We start from the raw sequence: 7,944 nt of genomic DNA on the forward strand, positions 1-7,944 counted from the left end.
TCTGGTTTAAATAACAGATAAAATCGAAGCAGTAATGACAGGAAGGGATGGTCAGATAAATCTGTGCATCATCTGCAAAAAGAGTTTTCCTGATAAATCTTCAGATATCTTGTTCTTTTTTCCTTTGACGATGTGTTCCACCAAAATCACCAATGAAAGCATAAAAAAATCATTCACTAAAGTCATGAGCAAAAACAAACAAACTGCTGTTTGCACAAGGAACAAGTAAGAAGATAGCCATCATAACATTTGCATGACAAATACTGTATAGTTCAGTAAATGCTGTATTCTTATTTAACATTTATTTAACCAGGTTGGTCCTATTGAGATCAGAGATCAGCTTGGTCAGATAGACTCGACCAAAATATCAACCATACACAGCATCAAAAATCAGAGGCCCTCAAAGTTGCACAGTTGACACTAAACAATAATATTTGGCATCAACAATGTTGGATTTTTGATGTTAACCAATAAGCTAATATTTACGAGTTGCTTCTAGATGATACTGAATATCAATACCAGCACCATAATATGAATGCAGTTCAGACATAAATCCTCAGTCCTTAAATCACTGAAAAATTTACAGAATGATGATAAAAATGGAAGAAGAAGAAAAAGATTTAAGCCGACATTTTTGCTATGTTTGCCTATTTTTCACACTTTTGGTCCATATTTGCCACTTTTTTATGCTTTTGGCAATTTTTCCTACTTCTTTTTCTCACTTTTCAACAATTTTTGCCTTTTTTTGGTACATTCTAAAAATTTGGCCACTTTTTGCCCATCTGGCAACTTCCTTCTCCTGCTATTTACACATTTTTCCCTGTTTTTTATTCCACTTTTGACCCTTTTGTGTCTTCGTCTTCTTCCTTTGTTTTGTATTTTAACCAATTTTTCCCCTTCATGCCCATGAATGCCTCTTTCTTACCTATTTAACCCATTGTTGCCTTTTTCTGACCATGTTTGCCACTCTTTTGCTAAATTTTGCCAATATTTGCCACTTTTCACCAATTTTTTGCCATATTTTGTGCATTTCTGCAACTTCTTTTTGCCATTCTCCATGCTTTTCTGCTACTTTTTTGCCCTTATTTGCCACTTTGCACCCATTTGAGTCTTGTTTTACCTATTTTAACCAGTTTTGTCACATTTTGCCAATTTATGAAATTTTCTTTGGCCCCCTCTCACCCATTGTTGCTACGTTTGCCTATTTTTCACACTTTTGGTCTGTTTATGCCACTTTTTTATGCTTTTTGCAATTTACGCAACTTTTTGTCTCACTTTTCAACCATTTTTGCCTTTTTCTTTTGGTACATTCAACAAGTTTTGCCACTTTTTGCTCATATTGCTACTTCCTTCTGCTATTCACACATTTTGGCCTTTTTATTATTTCACTTTTGTCCCATTTGTCTTCTTCTTTTTCTCCTTTTGTTTGTATATTTAACCCATTTTTCCCCTTCATGCCCATGAATGCCTTTTTTTCCAGCTATTTTAACCTATTGTTGCCTTTTTCTGACAATGTATGCAGAGTTTTGCTAAATTTAGCCAATTTTTTTGCCACTTTTCAATCATGTTTTGCTGTATTTTGCACATTCCTGAAACTTCTTTTTTTTCCCACTTTCCACACTTTTCTGCCACTTTCCTGCCCTATTTGCCACTTTGAACCATTTGTGTCATTTGTTTTTCTAGTTTAACCCATTTTTGCCTCTTTTCAACCATTCTTTGTCTCTTCTCACAAATTATTCTGTTGCCAAGATTCTTTTACTTTGTTTTCAGGCATCCTGACATTTGTGCACATTATGCCCTTCCTCTACAGTTGACACTAAACAATAATATTTGGCATGCAAGATTTTGGATTTTTGCTGTTAACCGATAAGCTAATATTTATGAGTTGCTTCTAGATGATACTGAATATCAATACCAGCACCATAATGTGAATGTAGTTCAGACATAAATCCTCAGTCCTTAAAACAAAGAGAAATTTATGCAGTGATGATAAAAATGGAAGACGAAGAAAAAGCTGACATAGGTCTGGTGGTTCTGCCTAAAACTCCACAAACTTATTTGTACATGCTGCAGTTATTTACATTGGATATAGGCTATTATTTACAGCCGAAACATAGTCCAATAAAGGCTGATAGTTACAGTGATGCAGGCCAAAATTTACAGCGACTATAGGCCATACTGACAGCAAATTTACGCTGACTTGTAGCGCCAATGTAGGCTACAATTTTAACTGTTTTACTGCAATATTTGCATACAATATAGGCCAATATATAGGCTGTTTTTTAGAGGACATAAGTGGAAATTTACAGACAAAATATAGCCCAATGTAAGCTGATATTTACAGATGGTACAGGCCAAGATTTACAGCAATTATAAGCCGTGTTGACAGCAAATTTAGGCTGATACATACAGCTGAAAGAAGCTATATTTACAACTGAGTTAGTCCAATGTTTGCACCCAACATTGCCTGATATATAGGCTGATATTTGCAGTCAATATAAGCTGATATTTACAGTCAATTTGGACCAGATTTTCAGAGGAAATACATGAGGTTGATATTTACATCTGATAAAAACGAATATTTGCATCCAATACAGGCCAACATTTACAGCTGATATTGTACACTGATATGTATGGTGGATATTGGCAGATATTTGCTGAAGTTGCCGATATTTACAGCCAAAATGGGCCAACTTATACAGCTGATATATATTTGCAGTAAAGACAGACCCAATTTACAATATATGCAGGCCAATATTTACATCCCTTATGGGCCCATATACAAAGCTGATATAGGCCTATATTTACAGCCTTTATAGGCTAGCATCTACAGTTGATATATGCAGATATTCACAGTCAATGTTCAACTGAGGCACACTGATAAAGGCCAATACTTACCACTACTATAGGCTTTATTTATAACCAACATAGGCTGTATTTACAGCTGATGTTTCCAGCTGTTATACAGCCATTTAACTTCAATATGCAGAGCAAATACAGGCCAATAGTTAAACACAACATTGGCTGTATTTACAATCGCTAAAGGCTGATATTTACAGCAGATTTAAACTGATATTTACGGCTGATTTAGACCAATATATACAGCCAAATTAGACTGTATTTACAGCATATATACAGCTGATACAGGCTTACATTTACAGATATGTTGGTAGTAATTTCAATAGATTTACTTTGTAAGCCAGCAATAATATGAACCACATTTTTCAAAATAGACTCTGTTTTAATGTCATTTGCATTATACATTTATTTTACCTTTGTTTAACCATGTTTTTTATATCAGCTCCATTTGGGCACCGTTCTTTAAGTCGTGTTGTCCACAGACTCATTGTATATGACACTTCTCCCTCTGATTCTTCTGATATAAAATTTAAACTTAACCAGAATTAATACCACTACTTTCCAAATGAGTGTCCTAAATGGGTCATGAGTTTTAAAATTGTCCCCCAGGCCTTTAAAAAAGTGTCTTCAATGATTTGGGGACCTTTGGACTCTGTCTCTTTAAGAATTAACCAAGAGGTCAGCGCCGTCCTCCATCCGTCTAAATGAATGTAGCTCAGGATCACCGGGGTCTGATCTTGATTTGGCTTTTATTTAATTACCACTATATGAATGCATGTCTTGCTTTGCTGTAATGCTGTTATTCTACATCATGGAAAGTGTAATTGAGACCACACAGGGCATTACGGGCCAACATTACGGCTGAGGAGCTGAGTGATGCGTCTGAGCTCGACGCGCTGCTTCTTAATTAGAAACTCGGATCAAAAACGTCGCTCCCGGAATCACACGAGCGTGTTTGGTTTGCATCTCAGGAGGGGGTGTCACGGCCGGCCCCTCGTCAATAAATCTGCCTGCAAACATCCACGGATACTTCATGAAAAAATCGAGATACATTAGAGCTCTTAACCTGGTAATGTCCTCTAATTGGGCAGAAGCTGTAATTGGTTTAAGCATTAATCAGATTGGAGACGCTCATGGTTAAGTGTTGTGTGAATGCGAGGTTTCCTGTCCCAGTATGAAAAGAGTTTTTGTTGGAAATAGATGTGTTTGGCCTGTCGGAGCACATTACCAACCTCAGATGCAATGGCTAGATATGCACTTAGAGATTGTACTGTTGGCTTTAAGGGGAGTTTGTCTCCTTAAGCATGTTTGGGAGAGGATTGCATTCTTCCACCTTATATATTACTCTGCTTTTATTGACAGTGCATTAAGTCATTTGTATATTGACTAAATGCAGAAGCAGATTGGAATATCTGTTACAATAATCTCCTTAAACTGAACAGGAAGAACCAAATAGGCTTCAATTGCTCTTTGGAGAGATGGGCTTACATGCAGTTTGCTTGTTTGAGTTTTCAGGTGCTTTGTTGTATGGGCTTTTTACTGAGGAAGATAATGTTGGACCACAAAGAAGCTGGTTGAAGTTGGAGAAAGACACCACCTATTGTGTTAGTGTGGTCTCTATGTTCTGGTATATCAAACCTTGGCTTGGACCAAACAACTGTATTGAGGTGGATCTCTGCCCACCTTTTCCAGACTCTATTGAAGATCGATTTTAGTAAGAACATGAGCCAACTTCAATCAGACCTGACTGCAGGAACCATTGGGCTTTCTTGAATTAAACCAGCTAGTGTAGGCAGTCAAACCCATATTGAAGACCACAGTCTGACCTGAGCGGGCCACATTTCATCTGGTAACTATCCTGATAGATGTCTATGGCAAACTCAGTTACTAATACACATAAGTAGTTGGCTAAACAGTCTGACTATCTGTACTTTTTTATCAGTTCAGCATGGCCAAATGCTGTTTCTAAACTAGTGGTTTCCAACCTTTTTCCTTTGCCCCCCTCCAAAGACCCACCTGTGAAAATTACACATCAATTTGAGTTGTTTTTATTGGCAAAATTCCAACATAAATGGCCTACATAGCCTTGCTGTTGACAAAAAAAAAAAAAAAAATATATATATATATATATATATATATGTATAGACTATCCATTATTACAGCACTGTACTAGGGCTACTATAGAAAAAAAAATAAAGAACACCTGTTAATTTTCAAGAAACAACTCTAAAGTTGTTAATTTAAAAGACAGTGTACACAGAATTTTCACTTTAGCGTCATAAATGTACAGTGCTTAACACTCGTCATATTTGTCTCAGAGACCATCCAGCATCATGAAGTGCTTTAATGCAGACTCTTTCATTTTCAGTCAGCTCTCCATGTTTTACCATTTTGAACAGGAATGAGGAATTTCAAACTGAATTCAACTAAATTTGAGCCGGCTCACTGGGCTTCTTTGAGAAGTCAAAAATGAATCAGGCATAACATTCAACCACTAAAACAAATTTTTCTGTTCAGGAATGCAAGTAAATAACTATAATTTGACATATTAATCAAGAAATATTAATGTGCTTTACTATTTTTTCAGGGTTTTTTTTTTGTAAATCAGTGAATTTGAAAATTTTTGGGTAACAATGATAATGATATCTTTGCATTAAAAATATCATTTTAGTTAAAGAGCTTCTACATATTGGTGTATTAACCATTGCAGAAACATCAAAAATGATTTTGGTAATTACCTATGCTGTTAATTTAGGGCAGCTGTGGCATAAACCTTACTTTGGTTAGGTCTAATAAATTTGTTAAGCACTGTATGTGAACCAAAACTTTGAAATTTTGATATAATATCCCCCCACCCCCCCAAAAAAAACCTAAATTCAAGGTTTCAAATAAAACTTTTTCCATATAAATTAACGACTTCCTAAACTCTGAGATTCTGATAAAAAGAAAAATGTTTTTTTTTTTCTCCAAAAATATTTACACTTTTTCGCAGTAGGGAGTAAAATGCAATACTACCCCCCCATACACACACACACACACACACACACACACACACACACACACACACTTAAAATGTCCAAATGGTGTAGCTCAATGCTGCAATATAATGCAAGTAAATTTAATTTACTGAAATATATTGAAAATATTACTCATGAATTGGGAAATTATAGTTTCAAAAATACATAAAAATGCATAGATATTGATGTAACATTTGCTGCTTTGCTAGCCAGCTAAGGGGGTCCCTGTGTAATATTCTTTCTGGGGCCCTAAATCTCTAGCTACGCCCCTGCTCATTGCCATGAAACCACTGGATGCAGGAAATACTCCTGTAAGCTGCTGCTCTGTTGCTGTACCTCATCTGTTGCTGTACATTTATTATGTAAAAACAGGTTTATTTGTCATCCTCTCATTGGCTGATATAACTTTCTTTCAGTCACATCTTTGTGGACACGCAATCAGCCCCTGATTATCTATTAATCAAAGGTGTTTCATTTCTATAAGTCTCTTTATATCCATCCACATTGCACCCTTTCTTTTATCTCTATGCTCTTCTGTGTTTGAAATGCCCTGTCCTGGAAACTGCAGCTTCGCCTCTGCTCGCCGAGCTCCGAGTCGACCAATGAGATAATTTCCGCGTGCAGAGCAGCTCTGCCTCTGAGGAGCATTTGCATAATTAAAAGTGGGATGTACAGTGTCATGTCTTGGCTGGATGGTGACATGTACAGTACAGGACGCTCTGCTGGGATCAAACATGTGAAAGACACGTCTGCGGCTGCAGCCGTCTCCGCCGCTATCTTTGATATATTGTCTTAAAGTAAAGGTCAGTTTGGACAGAGCAGCCGGGGACTTTTTTATGCATAATGCACAAAGCTTGTAGATGTGAAGGCAGCTTTCACTTCGGCTGAAATTCACAGAGAATTCACAGTGGTGTAATAGATGTAACATCAGCACGGCTCTCAGAAAACAAGACTAGCAGAGGGAAAAGGGAAAAAAAATCATATAGATGGGGAGAAAGGTTGTCACCTTCACCTTGCGTACTTGTCATTCGCCCAGCGTCAGGTCATTAAATTCACATTAGGCGTCTCTCTGGGACCTTCGGATGCTGTTAGTGCACCTAAAGCTGTGTGGCAGTAAAAAGAATCACAACTTCCTCCTCGCCGCGATGGGGGAAAACACACATAAAAGCAGCAATGCGGCACTTTGCATTCTGACACTGGATCATTACGGCCTCTCATGTCTGTTTTTTTTTGCTTTCCAGGGGTCGATAATGGAGGCCGAGGGCACTGGAGAGACGTCGGCCGTGTCCATTTGTCCGTCCCCTGGAGGGCAGAGCTGGATCCGAGTCAAAGTTTTAGATCGCTGCCACTGAGATGGCATTAACTCCCCGTCTCCTGGGCCGCCAGCGTGAATCATTTATTAACAGAAACCTGCGACGGACGTTTCAAATGTCAGATCACGTTAGGAGCAAGTCCCCAGATCATTCCAGGCAACAAAAAAAGGTAGCTGGGTGGCACTTTGTCAGGACGAGTGCTTACCTCATGCTGCAAAAAAAAAAAAGTCACAGCTGTGCTGCTCTGCTAAGGTGCACGAAAGAGGGCTGCTTCTGCATTCAAGATAGCTGTAGGAGCAAATCTGTGTCTGTTAGAACACACAGATCATAAATAGTAAAGCAATGTTTGTTGGCTTTGAAGATGATCTGAAGTGGGGTTGGTTAAGACGTATAAATAAATTTACAAAGGAGATAAAGAGGAAGACGATGTTGTACTAATATATTGATGCATGTTATTTACGGGGTTGATAAGCCATTATGTGTAGCCCATGTATACAGCAGATATAAGCCGATATCTACAGCTCACTCCTGCTGCTCATTGAGGCAGGTGAGGCCATCATTCATCTCACCTGCAGTCAGGTGTGTGGCTGCTTAGCCTTGATGATGACCAGGTGTGGGAAGCTTATATGTACTCTTAAGCTCCAGACTCATTATCTCACCTTCGGAGACACTGAGAGCATCTCTCTGGGTTTCCTTGTGTGTGTATTTGCATGTGTACTTTTGGTTTCCTTTTTCAAGCTCATCTAGCGGCCTTT

At 38.0% G+C, this 7,944-nt stretch overlaps 1 long non-coding RNA gene across 1 annotated transcript in view; it reads left to right on the forward strand.

Moving 5' to 3' along the window:
* Positions 1–7,611, forward strand: part of LOC121506439 — a 118,212-nt gene extending 110,601 nt beyond the window's left edge. The window contains exon 4 of the long non-coding RNA XR_005991653.1: positions 7,118–7,611. This is a non-coding gene — a long non-coding RNA (uncharacterized LOC121506439). The remainder of the gene's footprint in view (positions 1–7,117) is intronic.
* Positions 7,612–7,944: the final 333 nt, after the last annotated feature.

This window comes from Cheilinus undulatus, linkage group 24, assembly GCF_018320785.1.
Source record: "Cheilinus undulatus linkage group 24, ASM1832078v1, whole genome shotgun sequence".
Taxonomy (NCBI): domain Eukaryota; kingdom Metazoa; phylum Chordata; class Actinopteri; order Labriformes; family Labridae; genus Cheilinus; species Cheilinus undulatus.